Source organism: Tamandua tetradactyla, chromosome 11 (genome assembly GCF_023851605.1).
Source record: "Tamandua tetradactyla isolate mTamTet1 chromosome 11, mTamTet1.pri, whole genome shotgun sequence".
Classification (NCBI taxonomy): Eukaryota; Metazoa; Chordata; class Mammalia; order Pilosa; family Myrmecophagidae; genus Tamandua; species Tamandua tetradactyla.
Window position 1 is genome coordinate 99,794,424 of NC_135337.1, and position 23,087 is coordinate 99,817,510.

At 35.2% G+C, this 23,087-nt stretch overlaps 1 long non-coding RNA gene and 1 pseudogene across 8 annotated transcripts in view; one reads left to right on the top strand and one right to left on the bottom strand.

The window, feature by feature from the left end:
• Nucleotides 1-920: 920 nt before the first annotated feature.
• LOC143650882 (uncharacterized) overlaps nucleotides 921-23,087 on the bottom strand; it is a 99,020-nt gene continuing 76,853 nt past the window's right edge. For 4 of the 8 annotated variants that reach the window (XR_013159713.1, XR_013159710.1, XR_013159711.1 and 1 more), the window contains 3 exons: nucleotides 8,939-9,060; nucleotides 5,088-8,810; nucleotides 3,049-4,603 (listed from right to left, as the gene is read on the bottom strand). This is a non-coding gene — a long non-coding RNA (uncharacterized LOC143650882). Of the gene's footprint in view, nucleotides 2,816-3,048; nucleotides 4,604-5,087; nucleotides 8,811-8,938; nucleotides 9,061-23,087 lie in introns of those variants that run through there. The other 4 variants (XR_013159709.1, XR_013159715.1, XR_013159714.1 and 1 more) reach the window with 4 other exon arrangements.
• Nucleotides 9,713-11,740, top strand: LOC143650879 (glycerophosphocholine phosphodiesterase GPCPD1 pseudogene; annotated as a pseudogene).

Genomic DNA, 23,087 nt, shown 5'->3' on the forward strand with positions numbered 1-23,087 from the left:
GGAGCCTGGGCCCAAATAGTTAGTTAGAAAGGATCATGGGGTTTTCTTTACTTCTAGATTTAAGTTGCTTAAATCCACACAATAAGTTTTTTAAAAAGCATAAAAGATAATCACATTACAATTGATCAAGTTTAATGAGAAAGAATTTAAGGCAAATGTGTAATGAGGAAAACTGTCTAGGTAATTCCATATGACAGATGATGTTCCTTAAGGCAAATTAGTACCTAGCTAATACCATTGGTTCCTTAAAATACAGGATCATTTGAAATTGGACAATAGGGAAAACTGAAGCTGAAGAGCAAAAAAAATATGGTCCTGATAAAAAAAATCCAAAGGAGAGACTTAAAGTGTGGCTTTCCATAAAAGTAATCAATATCAAGATTTGAATAATTTATTTTGCAGGGAAAACCTTCTTACTCAGCTACCCACTTATTCATCAATTAATTTATCTGTATTCATTTATAAATTACCATTAAGTTCCTGGAAGAATGCTAAACATGGGAAGTAAAGATGGATACAGAGTACATTCCCTCAAGAGGTTTACAGATGAATGAGACAGACAATCAGATCATCGCAATTCAATGTGAAGTATGCTTACAGAGATCTGCATGGGATGGAATGTGTTCAAGAAGGGATTCTAATCTACTTGGGGATGGCTAGGATAAAAATGTAGACAAGAGAGATATTAGCAGGTATCAAGGGGAAGTACACTGATAAAAGGGAAAATTAAATGGAAATGCCAACAATGACACAAATTTAGAACTAAGAGTAGATGTGAGACTATTATAGGCAATTTAATATTTTAGCAGCCATAAAACAAACATCATAACTATTCCAAATTTATAGAATAACTTTGTCCCTATACAGGACAAAATGAGAGGAAAACGTTATATAGGATAAACAATCACTCTATTGGAGAGCATTTAGCTTGGATCTCATTTTTTCATTTCACATTACAATCAGATAAAAAAGAAAAACAAACAAAACAATATGAAATTGCAGCAGAAATATCAAGGTTAATTAAATGCAAGTTTGTTGGATATCATCTAATCACCTGCTATCCACTTGGATGGCCTCTGATTAGATATTTCAGCATTACCTACCTACAGTTAACAAGTTACCACTTTCATCTGCATTCAGTAGTCTCCATGGTAGACACACTGATGAATACAATTTTCTGTATCATAAAACAATGGCAATAATGTTACTATATCCAGTTACATGGACATGCTAGACATTTGCCTGGTGCATCATTAGTTTCCAGAAAGTTGAACAATTATGAATGGCAGGAGGAGGGTAGAAGTAATGAAAAACACTGGCATGTGTAAAGACAAACAGTATGATTACTTGTGGAAAAAGTAATGTAAATAGGTTGGTTTCAGCATAAATTTTCTCACAGATCAGCAGAGATGTTGGAAGAAGTCACACATATATATTTATTTAGCAGCCTGCACTCCAAGTACTTTTTATATCAAAGAGTCTTAATTAGAAACATAGTTTCTATGAGTATCTTCCTGATATTATGAGTTGATGGCCCTAAAGGTTTCTTTAATGTTATGTATAAAGTAACAAATCCCATTTTTTCCTTAAATTTCATATTCTAATTAGAAATGAAGTAAATTGAGGTCATATTGAATCTTGAATTGAATGTGTGGATAACTAGCATCTTCAGATTATTGGTCTTTTAATCTATGAATATGAATATATTTCCATTTATATACATCTTCTTTCATTCCTTTCAACAATATGTATCATTTACTTTCAAACATAGAGTTCTTAGACATCTTTCTTTAGAAATTCCCATAACAACTGGTTTACATTCTAAATGGCATTTTATATTTAATTTTATTATTGAGTTGTTGTTTGATTTTCTGCATTGATTTGTATTCAGGGCCCATGGTAGAAGTATTTATTAGACTAAAGAGTTTGTTTCTAGAATCTTTGGATTTTCTATGTATACCTCCATGCCATGTATAAATGAAGCTAGATTTATTAATTTCTCTGTTTATGCTATTATTTTTCTTGGTGTACTGCACTATGGAATAAAGTACATAAGGAATATTTTTTCATGAATTTCCCCAAATCAAGTGAAATTGTTCAATAGTTCACCAGAAAATATGATAAACATAGGTTTTTTCATGGACTACCAGTCAGATTAAAGATGCACCCTTCTACTTTTAATTTTTATAGAATTTTTTAACACAAATTAAGTTTTATCAAATACTTTGTCTGCATCCACTGATGTGACCACAAGATTTTTTTCTCATTTAAGACTGTTCTAATTTGCTAGCTGTCAGAATGCAATATACCAGAAATGAAATGGCTTTTAAAAAGAGGAATTTAATAAGTTGCTAATTTACAGTTCTAAGGCTGAGAAAATGTCTCAATTAAAACAAGCCTAGGGCAGGTCATGGTGGCTCAGCAGGCAGGAATGCTTGCCTGCGATGCCAGAGGACCCAGGTTCGATTCCCAGTGCCTACCCATGTAAAAAAAAAAAAGCCTATAGAAATGTCCAATCAAAGACATCCAGGGAAAGATACCTTGGTTCAAGAAGGCTGATGAAGTTCAGGGTTTCTCTTTCAAGTGGAAAGGCACATGGTGAACACAGTCAGGGTTTCTCTCTCATCTAGAAGGGCATGTGGTGAATATGGCATCATCTGCTAGCTTCTTCTCTTGGCTTCCTCTTTCATGAAGCTCCCCAGGAGGCATTTTCCTCCTTCTTCATCTCCTAAGCGCTGGCTGGTGGACTCTGCTTCATGGTGCTGCAGCATTCTCTGCTTTCTCTGAATCTCCTTCATTCTCCAAAATGTTCCCTCTTTTATAGGACACCAGAAACTAATTAAGACCCACTCAAATTGGCAGAGACCTAATCTACCTTAACAACCACTATTGATTAAATCATACCTCCAGGGAGATGATCTAATTACAGTTTCAAATATACAATGTTGAATAGGGATTAGAAGAAGCAGCTGCCTTTACAAAATAGGATTAGTATTAAAACATGGCTTTTCTAGGGTACATACATCATTTCAAACCAGCACAAAGAAATTAAGATTTATTACATTTATTTCAATGTTTAGACAAATTTGCACTTCAGGAATAAATTCAATCATGTACTTTTCTTTTTTATATCTCTGGACTTAATTTACCAATATTTTCAGTTGGGTTTCTGTGTTTAAATTCATAAGAAATATTCAATATTCTATTCTTGCAATGCACTTCTGATGTGGTATACCCAAGTTTTATGTTGGTTCATGTAATGAATTGGCCATGTTTCAGTTTTCTATCATCTGGAAATATTGGCAGAAGATTGGTATTATATAATGTATGAATATACATATATACATGTATATAGAAGAATCCATATGCATATGACTGAAATATATAGGTTTTATATGGATATGTTTTCATTAAAGTAACTGAATAAAATTCTTCTCCCATTTACTAAACTGCACTTTGAATTCTAAGGTAACATTTGAATAGGATTCAGTATGCAATAAAAGGTATTTGCATTTTTAATACACTCATTTTTTTTCAATATCATAGGACATCTCTTTTGGTCAATAATCCCAGCAATAGTAAAAAATGAATAAAACAGTAAGCACACCTCAAAATTTTTTGATATCCTGGCATGTGTAATTTTGTTGTTGTACTTGATCTCATTGGTTCATGTTTAGTGATATATTGGTTTCCTTTGTTTTTTCACTATGCTAGATATTTAGAAAAATATGATATGCATTAAATGGTTATTCAGAGATTATTTCTGATTTTAACTAGAAATTATGAAATGTGGTTGAACTTATTATAACCAGGGATTACCTTAAAGATACTACTCATGCCTTCTCATTTTGGAGGGTGTTCTAGATTGCTAGCTGCCAGAGATGAACAGCTCTTTAAAAGGGGAATTTAACAAGCTGTAAGATTTACAGTTGTAAAGCTGTGAAAGTGTCCCAATTAAAGCAAAGCTATGGAAATGTCCAATCTAAGGCATCCAGGGAAAGATACCTTGGTTCAAGCAGGCCAATAATATTCAGGGTTTTCTGCTCAACTGGAAAAGCACATGGTGAACATGTCAATGTCTGCTAGCTTCCTCTCCAAACTTCTTTTTGCGTGAAGTTCTCCAAGGGGCATTTTCCTTCTTCATTTCCAAAGGTCTCTGGCTGCATGATCTCCTGTGGTTCTTGTTGTTCTGAAGCTTGCTCCAAAATGCTTCCTCTTTTGAAGGATGCCAGTAACTAGTCAAGGTCCACCTGGAATGGGTAGAGTCACATCTCCCTTTAATCAAGGTTAATACTCACAATTGGGTAAGTCACATCTCTGTGGAGATAGTCTAAATACTCCCACCCAATAATATTGAAGGAGAATTCAAGGACATGGCTTTTCTGGGGTCCACAAATTCAAACCAGCCCATTCCACCTTTTGGACCCCCCAAAAGACATGTCCTTTCCAAATGGAAAATGCATTCCTTCCATAACATCAGAAAGCCTTAAACCATTTCAGTCACAACACAAATACAATACAAGGTTAAAACCAATAAACGTTGCATCAAAGTCAGTTACCAGCATGATCTGTTCTAAAGCAAAATTCTCCTCTGGCTCTGGACCTGTAAAATTGATAAGTTATTTGCTGCCAACATACAAAGGAGGGACATTTATAGGTACATATAACCATTTCCATAGGGAGAAATCAGAAGGAACACAGGGGTCACTGGACCTAAGCACTTTTGAAAACTCCAGGGCAAACTGCACTAGGTTTCAACATCTGAGAGTCATTTATCCTTGGGGCTTTAGAAAGCAGCAGTCCCACCCTGTCCAAGGGCCTACACAGCTGCCCACTTTTCTCCAAATGCAAACTTGGGGAATATTGGGAGACCACCTTTTTCTCAGCTCCACCCTCTCCAAGCATTGGGGCTGCACCCAGGCTATCTGCCATCTCTGGGGCACATGCTCAATCCCTCTAGATGGTGGTACTAAGGCTCTCCCCAATCCCCAAGGAATATGCTCCACCCTCTCCAAGGTCTGAGGCAGTACAACTCCTCCATGTTTAGACAAATTGAAATAAATCCATTGTCTTTGGGGTAAACTCACCTTCTTATGCTTGGATGGGTTGGCTCTCCTGGCCTGAGGCTTTTTCACTTCAGATCTCAGCCTATATGGTTCTGCTTCTGAAGACATTTGACCTTCACTTTTTCCCTTTCCTGAGCCCCCTGGCTGAGCCTGGCAGTGGTTACATTTATACAGGTCCCACACACTCTTGGTGATCTTGTACGTAGTAAGCAAGGATCATGCCAATCAGAAGGAGTTTCCACAAATTGTTTCTGGATAATTACACCTCTAATCCATACTTTTTCTGAAATGGCTGACTGGTTCCACTTTTGGTTAAATCCTTACATGGGGCACTATTCTCTGTAGTCTCCCTTTCTGGAAACCCAGAATTTTCCAGAACTTTAATTTCTGGTTTATTTGTTCCCAAGTTCAGTTCTCAGCTTATCTCTTTCCTGTCACATTTCACTGTAAGCTGCAAGGAAGAAACCAGGATGTAGTTTTCACATTTAATTTGGAAAATCTCTTCTGCTAAATATCCAAGATCATGGCTTTTAAAATCTGCCTTCCAGCCAAAGCTGTCAATTTTGCCATGTTATGTACCATTTTAAAACAAGGATCACCTTCCTTTCAGTTTGCAATAACACAAGTCTCGTTTCTGTCTAGAGCTTCATAAGAGGTATTTTTAGAGTCCAATTTCTACCAATGGTTTCTTTGAAGCATTCTAGGCCTTCTCTACCAAGTTTCTCACAACTCTTACAGAATCTCCCCCATATCCATTTAAAAAGCCATTCCACAGGTTTCATATTTGCAAGTCACTACAGCACCCCACTTCTCCATTACTAAAATCTGTTTTAGTTTGCTAGCTGCTGGAATGCAATATACCAGAAACAGAATGGCTTTTAAAAGGGGGAATTCATTAAGTTGCAAGTTTACAGTTATACAGCTGTGAAAATGTCCTAATAAATGTCCAATCTAAGGCATTCAGGAAACATACTTTGGTTGAAGAAAACCAATGACATTCAGGGTTTCTCTCTTAACTGGAGAGGCACATGGTGAAGATAATGATATCTGCCAGCTTTCTCTTCAGGCTTCTTGTTTCATGATGATCCCCCAGGGAAATTTTCCTTTTTCATTTCCAAAAGTCTCCGGCTGTGTGAGCTCTTATGTTCTTGTTGTTCTGAAGCTTTCTCCAATATGCTTCCTCTTTTAAAGGATTCCAATAAACTAATAAAGACCCACCTGGAATGGGTGGAATCACATCTCCCTCTAATCAAAGGTTAATACCTACAGTTGGGGTGACTCACATCTCTGTGGACATAATCTAAAAGCTCCCACCCAACAATACTGAATGAGGATAAAGGACATGGCTTTTCTGGGGTCTACAAATCAAACCAGCACAGGCAGGAATAAAATATTTCATATATGGAAATGCAATGATTAGGTAAGGCTTTAAATACAATACTCATTTCCAGCATTAGTGCTAAAACTGAATCATTTTACCATAATAAAGATCATAATACATCTAATTTTACTATAATATATCTAATGTTACTAAGAAATAATAATTGCAAGTTGTAAAAAGACATGAAATGGAATGGAGAAAATGCAGTGGAGTGGATGGAGTAAGTGTCCTCTTGAATCATAACAAAATGACAATTATTTAAGTTGTCTATTTTTCTTCTGTTATATGACATCTAATCTTTACCTTTTAGCTTCTAAGTTTGGGAATTCTTAATTTGATAAAAAGTATCTATATCTAAGACCAAGACAGAGGTTTCCATGTATTATGAAATATATGATTACAATAGATAGAAAGAATTTTGTAACAAATCCCAATTCATTTGGATTCTGAAGCCTACAGATGTGAAATGCTTTGTTAATAGACATAATAAATAAACAAGAACATAAATATAATGGTATTGATAGTGTCCACACATCTACCTTCTTCATAGAATATCTCATTTTCTTCTCTTCCAATCTCTGAAATTGTGGTTAAATTCCACAAGTTAATATGTGATAAACATGAGCTCTAGTGGGATTCTATGAAACGTAGTTTTCAGTTTCCATTTGCGATTAATCTCTGAAATGAGACATGACTGGAAGTGATTAGAACTGACAACAGACAACCTAGCAAATGAAGTACAATCTTTGTATTAAAAGTGGTGTTATTTGTAGAAGAATTTATGCTCGCTTAATGTAAAATAATCTTCAGTTGAAAATTCCCTGAGAGATGAAAACAGATAAAGGCTTAAAATTTCTTCAGCAAAATTCTAAATAATTTTTGCGCTAATTCTATTTTAGCATCTATTGGTATCTAATAAAATAAATGATGCTGGATTTAACTGAAAAGAGGACAAATCAATTTAAAATTTACTTCAAACTCAGATTACTTTAGTAACTACAGTGCTGATGCTATTGCTTCACTTTTATATTAGTTCTTACACAATAAATACAGTGAGGAAAGAACAGATGGGTTGGTTTCTAAATATACGATCAATATAATGAACGTGGGCTTTGTGCAAACGTGGGCTTTGTGCAATCACCTTCCAATTGTTAATTCTTGTTTATGTTTAAACACTATATTATAAAATGCTTAGTACAAACATGCTAAACTCAACCTTTGGTGATGTACTAAATATGGTTTGGCTCTAAAACAGGATCTATGAGAACATACGCATTGTACTTCTTCATGTGATCAATGTTTGACTCGACTTCTTGCTCTCTGGTTGTAATTAGACAACTTCTATATGTGAGAAATGCAGGTGTTTTTCATACTGCTTTCCTAAGATGGACACTGGGTGGTCTTAATATGTATTATATATGGAAAACACTTATATCTCTACCTAGAATATGTGAAGCACTCAATGAGAGTTAAATTAATATAATATCATACACTCAGCAGGCCCTTAACATCAGCGGTGGACCTAAACTAACCTACTTCTTATTCCATATGCAGCAGAGACTTCATTTGTAAACAAGCTCAATTCTAAGGATTGGTATACATCTCTCCCTGAACCCATATATAGAAAAAATATTTATGGATTACTTGGGGATTAAAATTTTCAGAGAACTTAATGAAATAAGTAAAACTATAGAAAACACAATGGATAATAGTGTGAATAATTCAAATGAAATAGATCAAGGAAAGTTCTCACTCAATAAATCATTTATCTATATAAAATCATGTTCTCTCTTTATATACATCATAAAATGTATATGCATGTAAGTGTTTGTTCATTTCACATGAGAGGCCTAATATACTCTTATTGTCATCATTGTATAGAAGAAGACTCATTGGAAAGAGAAGGTAAGTATCATTTCTGAACTCACTAATAAGTGGTTAATCAGGAAGGAAACCAACTAACTCTGAATCTAAGGCAGCACCTGTTGACTCCTGCACTGGGATTTCATGACTAAAACTTTTGAGTTCTCAGAAGGAGTTAGCTGGGGCTGATAAATTGATGTTTATGTGACCTATCAATATTTTTGGCTTACTTGTTTTCAAGATGACAGATTTCTATAATGGGGCCATTTGAAGGACAATGGATTAGTTTTGCTTGTTATGCTGAAGGGAACAGAGGGGCAGACAAAGGACATTTTCTCCAAGGACAGTTCAAGTAGATTGTAAATTGGCCCGAATATTTGTAGTAGACAGTTCTACAAAACCTCTTCAGCTCACTGGTAATGTATGGCTCTGACAACAGAGGAAGATGAATCTCTCTGGATACTTCTCTGTGCAACTCTTCTTTTTACATAAATACAGTACTGGTGATAATATGTGAAAATATAAGAGGCATGTTAGTCTATATTTAATATTTTTGAAAAGAAAATGGGATTTAGGTTTTATAAAACAAATCAAGGGTGCACGGGTTGTTCAGTAGTAAAACGCTCACCTTCCATGCAGGAGATCCTGGTTTGATTTCCATGCATCTCTGTCTATGAGATAACCATTCACTTATGTTTAAGCACTCTTGGAGTTGAAGGATTTGCTTTTCCTTAAATGATTGTTTTTCTCCTGTGAAAAAATCAGTAGAAATAGGCATGATGATAATGTTTTGCCTTGATGATGCATATAACACTGAACTATAATCTCCTAGCCAGTTATATATACAAGTGAAATCGAGCAATTTACATAACAATTTTTTATGTATGCCACTTCGTGTATGATGACATACAACCTTCACAGATTTTTCAATAACAAGAGTTGGATAGCGTCCGGAACAATATTCGAATAACAAAAATACACCTTTAATACGTAGTCATTAAATATCTTTTAATTAGACAGCTGAAAAGACTCAATTAATTACTTTACTTGCCTCTGTAGAGTCGAATTACAAATAAATTTTAAAAGCTTTAAATTCAAGATCTTCAACGTTATTAAATTGAAAAATTTGGGGTTTGAGCTGAGCCCCTTCCCGCCGGGCGCCGCGGCGAGTAGCAGGCGGGAGCGCGGGAGAGGCCGGGAAGCTGACGTCATGCACCTAGACCCGCAGCCCCCTCGCTGGGGGACGACGGCGGCAGCGCGGAACCGCGGACCCGGCAGGGGGGGCGGGCGGTGGCTGGAGCAGCGCAGGGGATGGGCGGAGCTGTCAGGGCGACGCGGGCCGGGCCAGCTGGCGGACGGCTTTGTGAGCAGCGTCGGGCGCTGTTGCCGGGGACCAGCAGCCTTGACGTTCTCTCCGCAAGATGTCCTAAAATAAATCCATCAAAATGACACCTTCTCAGGTTACTTTTGAAATAAGAACTGTTTTTCCAGGAGAAATTTTTGCAATATGCGAAAATTGTGATGTTTTAGGAAACTGGAATCCTCAAAATGCCGTGGCTCTTCCTCCAGAGAACGAGACAGGTGAAAGCATGTCATGGAAAGCAGCCATTGTACTCAGCAGAGGAGTATTAGTTCAGTATCGCTACTTCAAAGGGTGCTTTTTAGAGCCAAAAACTATCAGTGGGACAACATTTCAAGTCACAGTTAATCTGCAACCACGATCCACAACCCCTTTAGGAAGTGAAATTATTATTGACGATGGACCATTTGGAATCCTCAATGACACTGAAACTCTGGATTCTGGGTGCTTGACGTGTCGCACTGAAATAAAATTATGTTTGCATTATTCTGAAAAATCCTCGTATCTCGATAACCAAGAAAAAAAATTTTTTAATCTAGATTTAGGGTAAAGCTGACACTAGCGGGTCTGGAGAAAGATGATGACGATTGGGTGTCTCCCAGTATTCTTCACAAAATGTCTAATAGCTTGGAGATAACCTTAAGAAGCAGCAATCATTCAAATGCTGGCATTCCCAGCCTGAATATGGGTATGGCTTACAGCCTGATTGTTGGACGGAGTATAGCATCCAGAGAATGGAGCCAAATAACCTGGAACTAATCTTTGATTTTTTTTGAGGAAGATCTCAGTGAACCTGTAATTCAGGACGATGCTTTCTCTGGACATGTAGAAACAGAATGTCTTTTATTATCCACCATTGCTGAGAGTGGGAAGAGTGCTGGAATTCTTACTCTTCCTATCATGAGCAGAAATTCCAGAAAATCAATAAGGAAAGTGAGAGTAGACTTTATAATTATTAAGCCATTGCCAAGATACAGTTGTGACATGAAATCTTCATTTTCCAAGTATTGGAAGCTAAGAATATCATGGGATGTTGGACATCGAGGTGCAGGGAATAGCCCAGCTTGCCAAATTTCCAGAAAATATTTTTGCTTCTTTAAGAAATGCTGCTAGCCCTGCTGTAGCATTCGTGGAATTTGATGTGCATTTTTCAAAACATTTTGTGCCTGTGGTATATCATGATCTTACCAGTTGTTTCACTGTAAAAAAAGAAATTTGATGTAGATTCAGTAAAATTATTTGGAATTTCAGTAAAATAATTAACATTTCACCAACTCTAGTTGTTAAAGTTTGCCCATGTGACCACATTAAAACCTAAGGATCAGAAGGAATCTGTGATTGAGGAGGGAAATTCCTTCTCTGAATATCAACAATTTCCTTCTCTCAAGATAGTCTTAGAATCTTTGCCAGAAGATATAAAGTTTAACAGAAATAAAATGGATTTGCCAACAAAGGGTGGGATGTAGGATGGTAACTTGTCTACATATTTTGATGTGAACCTGGTTTTGGATATAATTTTAAAAACTGTTTTAGAAAATTCTGGAAAGAGTAGTTTTCTTTTCATTTGATGCCAATATTTGCACAATGATTCAGCAAAAGCAGAAAAAATATTCCATATTATTCTTGACTCAAGGAAATCCTGATATTTATCCTAAACTTATGGATCATAGATGTCTGACAACCATTGCAAAGAGCTTTGCACAGTTTGAAAATCTACTGGGAATAAGTGCACATACTGAAGATGTGCTCAGAAACCCAGACTATACTCAAGAGGCAAAAGCTAAGGGACTAGTCATATTCTGCTGGGGTGATGACACCAATGATCCTGAAAACAGAAGGAAACTGAAGGAATTTGGAATGAACTGTCTAATTTATGATAGGATATATGATTGGGTGCCTGAACCATCAAATATAATCCAAGTAGAGCATTGGGAATGCCTGAAGGAAGAATTGCCAGAGCTTAAGAACTGTTTGTGTCCCACTGTTCGCTGCTTTGGTCCTTCATCTTTGTGTGGGGAGCCTGAAATGCAAGTGGATACCAACAGAATCAGTAATGTGGAGAATGCTTAGTTTTTATTGCACAAGTCTCTTTCAGGGCATGCACCACTGTTCAAGGTGTTCACTTTTCATCACTGAGCATTGTTTATCTATGCCTTTTGAATTCCTCTGTCCACTGAAGCAATAATGAAATATTTTATTACATCTTGCTATAATTTCAAGTATGTTATTTAAATCACATGGCTAGGTATAATTGCCAGTCAGTTTCTACAATGAAAAGATTTGTTGCTTGGTAAATATCTTAAACTAGATACATAAACCTAAATGTTCAACAGGTGTACATTAAAAGTATACCATGTTGAAATGAAATATTTAAATTTCTCATATTAAAATTCAATATTGATTTGGTATGTTTACAGGGAAAAAATCATTTAAGAAGAAACATATCCTTCACCCACAAGAGTGCTTAAATGTAAATGAATGGATATGTCATAGATTTATTATGCATAGGGTGTAAAAATTTACAAGTTGACTAGCTGATATAATGATGGGTGGATTTTGAGCCTTTCATATCCTAATGTCCTACTAGTTACTTCAAATGAATAAAATGACTGCTCAGATTAAAAAGTACTTTGCTTTAAAAAGTATAAAATTACTAATTACATTTTAATATATCTATGGGATAAATAATCTTTTCACCCAATTGTACAGCAGTGTATCAATCATCATTTATGAAAATCACTTGAAAAAGGTAAGGTAGCAGTTTATGTATAAACTGAAACCACAGTATGTGGTTGTGCCTACCTACTTATATTTGGATCTAGAGTTCAACATGCATTGACATGAACAAAATACTCATATCCTAAAAGTTTGCCATTCTAGAGAATCATGTGTCAAGTTATTTATTGGTAAGGAAAGAAAAATAATCAATGAGATTTACTGAAGCTTGAAAATTATTATTGAATGTCTAAAATCTGTAAAGAGACTGAAACCATTCTGTAGGAAGGAGACATCAAACTTCATTGTAGTCTCAGTTAGAGCCCTGGGCCATGAACTTTTAATTTCCCTTTATTGTGAGCTCCACTAGATGAAGCACAGATGAGGAACACAACCAATTCCTCCAGCCAAATTTTATCTCTAGTAGCAGTTTTCACTTGTTTGTCTCCATTGTCTTCATTTTGTCCATCATCAACAGTCTTTTGTGAATGTGGAGTGAAATTACCTAATGTCACCCAGCAGGCATTTGGTTTGACACTGGGCTTCTGGGCTTAATTGAATATTCTTATGTTTTTAGCCAACAAATTACAAAAAAAAAAAAAAGACAAATTTATCCATCTTGATTTCCAAATAAGAACACTTAAACAAGATTTCCCTTTAAGAGGTCTTATTAGGCAACATCCTGAAGCAAAGAAACAGGAACCTGGAAACATTTCAATGTGATTACGGTGCTGGTTCTTTAACTGTTATCAAAATATGTAAAGTTACTGTTCTTTCTGAAAATCAAACTTGCCTTTGAAAATGAGGAAAGCAATTCCTTGAAGATATGTTATAAAGATAATGTAGTGTGCTGGTTTGAAAGGAAGTATGCCCCCTAGAAAAGCCATGTTTTAATCAAAATCCCATTTCATAAAGGTAGAATAATCCCTATTCAATATTGTATGTTTGAAACTGTAATCAGATCATCTCCCTGGATAATGTGATTTAGTCAGGAGTGGTTGTTAAACTGGATTATGTGATGACATGTCTCCACCCATTTGGGTGGGTCTTGATTGGTTTACTGGAGTCTATAAAAGAGGAAACATTTTGGAGAATGGGAGAGTCAGAGCAGAGAATGCTGCAGCATGACAAAGCAGAGAGTTCACCAGCCAGAGACCTCTGGAGATGAAAAAGGAAAGCACCTCCTGGGGAGCTTCATGAAACTAGAAGCCAGGAAAGAAAGTTAGCAGATGATGCTGGGTTCACCATGTGCCCCTCCAGCTGAGAGAGAAGTCCTGACTGTGTTCACCATGTGCCTTCTCACTTGAGAGAGAAGCCCTGAACTTCTTTGGCCTTCTTGAACCAAGGTATCTTTCCCTGGATGGATGCCTTAGATTGGACATTTCTATAGATTTGTTTTAATTGGGACATTTTCTCAGCCTTAAACTGTAAACTAGCAACTCATTAAATTCCCCCTTTTAAAAGTCATTCCATTTCTGGTATATTGCATTCCAGCAGCTAGCAAACTACAACATATAGCATGTATAAAAGCTAATATATAACATACAGGTGCATAGAAGATTAATTATCACCACTATTTCATTTACCCAGTCTTTACCTCTTGCAAATTAGGACTAAGTAAAACCAGGTAGTCTTTAAATATCTGAGGTGGACATACACATATATAGAAATAGACAAAAAATAGATACTGATAGACATAGAGATTATCATGTAGATAAAAATATAAACATAAACATAGACATAGATTTAATAGAGAGTCAGAGGTTGAAATATTGAGAGATAGAGGCAGACATGGAGAGATTATAGGTTTGGATTTTTTATTGTTTAAGCAAACTTTATTTAGTATTATCTAAATTTAAAGGGGTCTAAATACATTACCTTAAAATACAGAGACTAGTGTTCTGGTGATTTTCGCTAAAACTATTATAAATCAGTGCATATTATATGATGCACTGTCATCATATTAAAATTGAGAATAATCTTTGGTACAGAGTTAAAATAGATGAAAATATGTAATGTTTATCACTTTATAACAGAGAGGGGAATGAAGTTGGTATATTGTAAAATGATGGTGGGACCAAATTGTGCTGATATTAAAGATTTTTGTCTGAACTCTCCAGGATAATGAATTCAGATGCAGAGAATGGGGAGATGGTCCAATCAGACCACTGGAACTGGTTTTGTTCTCCTAGGCATTTTTCATGACATTCAGTCCCCTAATCTTCTGTTCTCTCTCATCTTCTTGATGTTTCTCATGGCCCTTTGTGGCAACATTATGATAATGATTCTTATTTGGTTGGACTCTGGACTCCATATGCTTATGTAGTTCATTCTCAATCAACTTTCCCTTATGGATCTCTTTTACAGTTCCACTAGGGTTCCCAAGATAGCCATTGATTTCCTGTCTGGGAAGAAAACAAATTTTCACAGAAGAAAACTGTGAAATTCAACTCTTCCTCTCCATGACCCTTGCTGCAGTAGAGGCTTCTTCTGGCAGTCATGGCTTGTGACTATTATGTGGCTATATGTCTTCCTTTCTATTTCTTTGTTCTCATTTGCCCTACAGTCTGTGCCTTCATGGTGGCTGACTCCTGGCTGGGTTCTCTATTTGATTGTTTAGTCTATACCATATATATTCTGAATCTCCCTTGCTGGGCTTCATGTAAAATCCATCATTTCCTTTGGGAGGTCGCAGTTCTCCTGAAACTTATTTTTGCTGATACATTTTCTTATGAACAAAGAAAGGCTTTGGAAACCTGCTTTTCCCTTGTGATTGTGGTGTCTCTCTTCTATGGAACAGCCATTATCATGACCTTGTCCCAAAAACCTATTGTACCAATCTGCAGGATGAAGCAGCATCTGTCTTTTATACTATTGTCACTACAATGCTCAGTGGAGAGACATCTATACTCTTTGAAATAAAGATGTGGCAGCATCCTTCAGGAAAGTTCTTGACAGGTAACCTTCTAAAAGGACATCTATTTAGAATAAAATATGAGACAATGGACCTCATAAAGAATGAAGCTATTATACAAAAGATAGACACCATAAAACAACCAAACTACCACTTTTATACAGATAACTCAGAAAAAATCCTTCAAGGTCCTCTTGGTAAATTGATAATTAATTAGTTCACTTTTTCCAGTTGAGCCTCATTTGAACCTCACAGTACTATTAAATGGAATGCTCTATGTCAGAAGATACACAAAATTTGTAGGTGCTAGCAAACAGTTGAGAACAAAATGGTCTTCTAATGTTAGACAAGAGGGAAAATGTAGAACCTCAGCAATATAGATCCTATGCTGAATGTTATATTTATTTTTCCTAAATACCAGTATTATAACATCAAAACATAATTTAAAAATGAGCATTAGTAATAAATTGCTGATAACTTGTTTTGCAATTCTTAAATTAATATCTAATTCCAAATATATTAATCTAGTGTCACCCACAAGCATGTTTTTTTTTCTTCATTCTCATACACTTGATTTTGGGAGTGATATTATGTTTTTTGAATGATTGTTAGAAGCACATATATTCTTAAATTATTAAATAATATTTACCTAATCATTTGCAGCAATTTAGCTTATTAAATATACTAATCCAATAAATAGTATCTATTTTTAGGTCCTTTCATATATTTATATACACACACACATATATATATCATGTACACATATACATATGTAATCAGATGTATTTCTATATATGTACACAAATAAACGTATATTCACATGTAAGTAAATATGTATATATAAATACCATTCCACTTTATGGAATTTTTATCCTGATATATATTCAGAAATGAAAATGATTCCTCCAAATATTTTATTTTTTCTCAATATGTATTTCCCAATTAAATTTTATGAGTAATGTATATTTAAGATACAGCAACACAGATTTGTGCTTATAATTTGCACATTTATGTTAGACTGTGGGCAATGCAGTCATCAATACAATGTAGATTAAACTGTTTTGTATTTAATTTTAATTTAATTTTGAATGTGAAAAAGAAAATTGTTGTAAATTTTATATTTATTAAATATACATGCCACTAAAATTATGTGTGTGCCTTGTAATGTTCTTCAGTGTGACTTTATCGTAATGGCGTTTAGCTCTGTATTATTTCTGGGCTCATATTAGTAGATATATTTGACTGATTAACTTTCCTGTAATATTAATGAAAAACTCACCAATCCATTATTGCTTGCATAATTTATGTTTTATATCAGAATTTATGCAACCGTAATTTTTAAATTGTTATAAGCATGCCACATCATTCCACATTATTTGTTTTATATTTGTACATTTTCTTGGCAGTAATTAGCCTTTTCTTTTTTTTTTTTACATGGGCAGGCACCAGGAATTGAACCTGGGTCCTCCGGCATGGCAGGCAAGCACTCTTACCTGCTGAGCCACCGTGGCACACCGCAGCCTTTTCATTTTATGTTTAACTTGTAATTCAAGCTCCAGCAAGTGCTACACTACGCAAGATTATGTCTAAATATCTATGATTTAATTCTGCAGTATGTTTATCTAATGTTTTTTATTGTGAAAAATAACATACATGCAAAAAAGTAATGAATTTCCAAGTACATTTTACAAGTATTTATACAATAGATTTTAAAATTCAGTATGGGTTACAGTTCCACAATTTTTCATTTTTTCTACTAGCTCCTCCAAGACACTGAAGACCCAAAGAAATATCAATATATTGATTCAGCAGTCATATTTATTTATTAAATCCTATCTTCTATATTATAGTCTTCCTTTTCTTTTTTCTTTTTTATGAAAAATAACATATATACCAAAAAGCAATAAATTTCAAAGTACATTGCAACAATTAGTAGTAGAATAGATTACAGAATTTGGTATGGGTTATAATTCCACAATTTTAGGTTTTTATTTCCAGCTGCTCTATGTACTAGAAACTAAAAGAAATATCAAAATAATGATTCAGAACTCCTACTCATTTGTTAAACCTGAACTTCTCTATGTAACTCCACCATCACCTTTAATCTTTCTCTTACTTCTTAAGGATATTGGGCTATGGTCATTCTAACTTTTTCATGTTGGAAAGGGCTGCTGATAATATGGGATAGGGGGATGGAACTAGTTGTTCTGGAAAGGCTGACCCCTCCCTCTGCATTTCAGAACTTATCTGGTCCAGGGACACATCTGGAAGTTGTAGGTTTCTGGAAAGTTACTCTGGTGCATGAAACCTTTGTGGAATCTTATATAATGCCCTACATATTCTTTAAGATTGGCAGGAATGGTTTTGTTTTGGGTTTGGCAAGTTACAATATCAGCAATGTTTAACTGAAGCTTGCTTAAGAGTGACCTCCAGAGTAGCCACTTGATGTTGTCTGAACTCTCTCAGCCACTGATACTTTATTAGTAACACTTATTTCCCCCCCTTTTGGTCAGGATTGTATTGTTGATCTCATAGTGGCAGGGCCAGACTCATCCTTGGGGGTCATTTCCCACACTGTCAAGGAGACTTTCTTCCCTGGATGTCATGTTCCACATAGTGGGGAGAGCAATGTTTTCACTTGCAGGGTTGGGCTTAGAGAGAGAGAGACCACATCTGAGCAATGAAAGAGATCTTCTAGAGATGACTCTTAGGCATACATATAGGTAGACTAAGCTTCTCCATTACATATAAGCTTCACAAGAGCAACCCTCAAGATCAAGGGCTTGGAATATTGATTTGGGTGTCCCTAATATTTGACACAGTATCCAGGATTTCCCCAGATGTAAAGTTTGAAAATTCCATATTGTTTTACAATATTTTTTTAAATGGGCAGGCACTGGGAATTGAACCTGGGTCTCCAGCATGACAGTCAAGAATTCTGCCTGCTGAGCCAACATTGCACTGCCCTACAATATGTTTTTTGTTTTTTTTTATGTGGGCAGGCAGCGGGAAATGAATCCTGGTCTCCAGCATGGCAGGCTGGAACTCTGCCTGCTGAGCCACCATGGCCCACCCTGAAATATGTTTTTAATAATCAATAAATTGCCTCTCATTTTCAGATGTTAATTGGTTGGACAGAACTGGCTCACAGCAGCAACGAAAATAGCAATGATAGAAATGCTGTTAAGAAATGCAAACAGATTCATTTTTTTTCCATAATATTTTGCCTGTATTTGGTAATGCTTATTTCTGCTTCTGTATTTTAGCAAACACATCCTATGATTTATTAAGTGCAGCATAATATGCCCATGGGAACTTTCTGGAGTAATGATTTTTCAAAGCATAACTGTGATAGAAGCTGGTTAATAAATATGAGCTAAATAAATGAAATATTGTTAAAATTGTGCCAACAAAATGTTATTTCTTTGCATTATAACATAAGCATCAGCTTAAATATTAATTCCATTTTCTCACATTCACCACATAGTCTATATTTTTAAACAGTAATATTATTTTAGTGTTAATGACTCAAATAACATGAAATCAGGTGGATTAAATGGCCCAATTCTCCTTTCTGTCATCACAGACAAATTTTTAACACACCTTAAGGGAAATCTGAAACCTCTACTTGCTGTGCAATGAGAGGGACTATTTAGGTACATTTTAACATATCCCTTGTTGCTGTATCTCTGCTAACCACAACTCAGTTTATTCTAAAACTGTTCCCCTCTCTTTCCACCATGTGTGTTTTGACAAACATATAAGTTATGTAATCCTAATCCATAAAATCCATAAATATATTCTCCAGGACCAGTCAATCATTTTTTCCATTTGTCTAGCCCAATTACTGATGTAGGAATGAACATATATTCAATTCAGGATAAACTGTTCACTTCTCTTATGTTTTTTATATTTTCAACTCTTTGCAATTTCTCTTCCAAAGGAATTATGCAATTTGTCAAAGAGTTTGGTTAACCTTCCAATTTGTTTGGAAATCAATTAAATCAACATATGAAATTGGCTGTTGTCAGATACAAATAAGCAATTCTAGTAGAAAGGTCTTTAGATCTTACCAAAATGGGCCCCCCTCTGCCCATGGAACTGTCACATGGAGATGGGAAGACTACTGTTCCTCACCCAGGAAAAGCTTCCAACCGTTCAACTTCCTCCTCCACTGTTACTTGTCATTAGCCAGGACTCTCAGTTTCCAGCATCTTTTACAACAAATTCTGAACTGTTTCTGGAGGATTATTTTTTATAATGAAATGGAAAATTTCATGAAGTGTAACTGCAGTGAGATAACATATGCATGATTCTAATTTTGATACCTAGTTTGAACTGAAATTTACTCTGCAAAAGATACATCAAAGTCCTAACACCCATGCATGTGATCCTAGGTAGAAGGAGGATCTTTGTAGATATCATGAGGCCTAGCTGGAGTGGGTGGGCAATATAGCTGGCATCCTTAAAAGGAGATCAAATTTGGACAAAGAAAAAGGAGAACAAACTGCACACTGGAAACAGACATGACATTGTGTAATGAATTGTCACTGCCAGAACCTGAGAGACCTCAGAAAATGCATGACTCTGTCAACTCCTTGATAAGGAGTTCTGGTGTCTGGAACTTTATATTAAGTCACCCAATAAATTTCTGGAATATAAGCAAGTTTGTGGTATCTTGTTAGGTTAGCCCCAGGAAACTAAGAAAACACCTACATCTAGATGAACAAAATTTTATATGAATTAATCTTTCATTGACCAATATATGAGAATATTCATTACCCTCCTTGCATAATTAACATTTTTCAGTAGCTTAAATTTAAAGTATGTTTCAATTTGCACTTTATCAATGATGATAAATTTCTTAAATGTATAATTCCAAATTTTAAAATTATATTTTGAACTTTGCTACTCTTTATGAGTGTGAATGTATTAGACACGTAAAATTTTTAACTTTTTGTTTGCTATTACAAAGATTATATTTATTTTTTGTGGCTACATCAAAAAAATTTGACTAAAGTACCAGGATAGATTTTAATAAGGTGTGCAGGATATGGTTTATCTTCAAATATGGACAGTAGATGATAAAGGTAGTTTTTCATCCAGAGGAAAGATATTTGAGATCAAAAGAGTGTGTTGGTTATTCTCTCTGTATAATATTTAACTATAAGGGAATGGAGAAAATAGTTAAGTCCAATGTGAGATGTGCTGATTTTTATCTTTTACAGTTAATCTGCTAAGTGAACACAGAAGAATATATATATCCTTAAGCAGGGGTGTATATGTATATATAGCTGCAAATATTTACTAATATTAAATTGTACTATTGTTTAATCACATGCCTGAAAAATTTCAGGCAAGATAACATATCTTAAATATTTCTTTGATTTAGTATCTATCTCCCTGAAAACTATTTTGTCCCATTTAGATTCTAGAATCTTATTGTTAATTCATCATTCTTCCTCCTAAATTTAATATTGATACATCTGCTTCTTTATTGTTGATTCTTGTGGAATTAAAGGCTATCAATTAAGCTACATTAAGGTAGTGTCCCATTTATTTTTTACTATTGTTTTCAATTAATTACCTATTTATTATTATGCAACCATACTATTAAATGCTAGCATTCTTTTTAGAGAATTTATAAAGAGATTTAAAATAATTTTTATATGATGACGTTTTGATTCATTAAAATGCTATTCGGAAGGAAAATTTTGTCTTCATTCTGCCTATTTGCTTAGTTTATTACATTATAGAAAAAGACTGTGTTGAAATAATGTGTTGAGGATCATCTGGTGCTGATGAAAATCAATTTTGTGAATATTTCTGAGATGTTGGGATATAAAATACATTTCTCAAACTTCCAGTTTCTTCATCCAGTTTGTTCACCCAGCAGGTGAGCACCTTTGAAATCATCCTTCCAATCTCTAAAACAACAAAAAATGGTGAACAATCAGAAAAAAAGTCTTATATCTAGGACAGAACTGAAGTCACAGGGAAAACCACTGCCCTGTGACAGAATAGAGGAAGCTAATGTGAATGACAGCAAGCAGGAGATGGATGGAAATAGAAGACCTGCTGGAGCCAGTACAAGTGGGAATGCTGGAAACTCATTAACAAATCTGTGGATGCACAGTCTGGACAACATTGAGAGTCATAGACTCCAGGAGACCAGACAAACTGGGGAGGGCACATGTTTTACTGAGATTTGTTTACAAATAGCCATACTATTTTCCTACTGGGAACTCAGGAAAATTACCCCTTTCCAGTAGAAAGAGGGAAAAATAAGCATGTTGAAATATACATACACTGATATGTTCTCTTAAAAAGGACTGCTTTAAAAGAACTATTTTATAAAGCATAAAAAACTTTGGTTTTATCAGCATGTAAGTAATATAGGAGAAAAGAAATACTGAATGGCAATCACCTTTACACTTTCATGTTGTGGAAGGAAAATACAGAAATTAGACCCCATCTAGCTTTAGAGGTATGGGGAGGAAAATATCCCAAAGCAGCCTGTTTCACATTTCTTTTCTCATATGGAGCAGGGAGACTTTACAATGCTGAGAAACATCTAAGCTCACAGTCCAGGGACATGCTAACTAAAATTTGGGGAGCTAATCATAAGAAAATAGAAAGCTTTCCCTTCTCCCATACCTCAAAGGACATTGATAAAGCTCCTATGTAATAAAAGTGGATTACAACAGAAAGAATTTTAAGCCTTGGGCCTTATTTAAGAAGTCTTTAGGAAAACCTAAGAATATAGGGAAGAAAACACAAGGAAATTAGTGGAAATACTGGCCCCTAATAACTTACAGCTTCAGCAAACTGGAAACTTAACCTAATTCCTAGCTATGCACATAAAACCTCATACATGTGATGGGCTTAATTTTATATCTTCCAGGGTGGTGGTTGTTAATTTTATTCCATTACTGTGTATGTGACCCATTATAAATAAGATCTTTTGAAGATGTAATTTTTTTATTAAAGAGGGACCCAGCTTAATGAGGTTGGATATTAATCTTATTTCCAGACACTTTATGAAGAAAAAGCCATGTAGCAGAGCCAGAAACAGGAAGATAACAGAACCCAGAAGAGAAAAGATAGTACATCACAATATGGAAAGAAAGCTAAGTAGCCCATGGATTTCTAAACAAACAGAACAGTGCTGACCTATTAGGAAGTTAGCATTCTAGAGTTCATGATGCAGTAAATTCCTGTTGTTAAGCAAACCCATAGCAAATCTGTGTTGTACATAGAAGCTGGGTCTCTTAAGACTGCTTTCAGTATTGGGCAGTTGGATGAAGCTGATAGAAAATCATGGAAGTGTGGAAGTTGCCTTGGAGTTGGGGAATGGGTAAAGACTGGAAGAATATGAGGCACTTGAAAGCAAAAGCCTACACTGAATTGCAGTGACCTTTCATCAAATTATGGGCATAAAATTTACCCTTGATAAGACTGAAGAGGGAAGTGATGAATGTGTTATTGGAAACTGAGGGGGGCGGATTATCCTTGTTATAAGGTAGCTGGCAACTTGGTGAACTTGTGTCTGAATGTTGGATTGAACGTGGAACTTGTAAGCAATGAACTTGGATATTCAGCTAAGAGATTTCCAACTTAAATGTGGAAGGTGTGACTGAGTTACTCATTGCAGCATATACATATATGACTATATATATGAGTGTATATGACCACAGGAAATTATAAAGCTAAAAATTAAACTATTAAGCACTAATAAAGCAAAACAATTTTTTTAAAAAATACTCAGCCTATGCAGATAAGCACTCT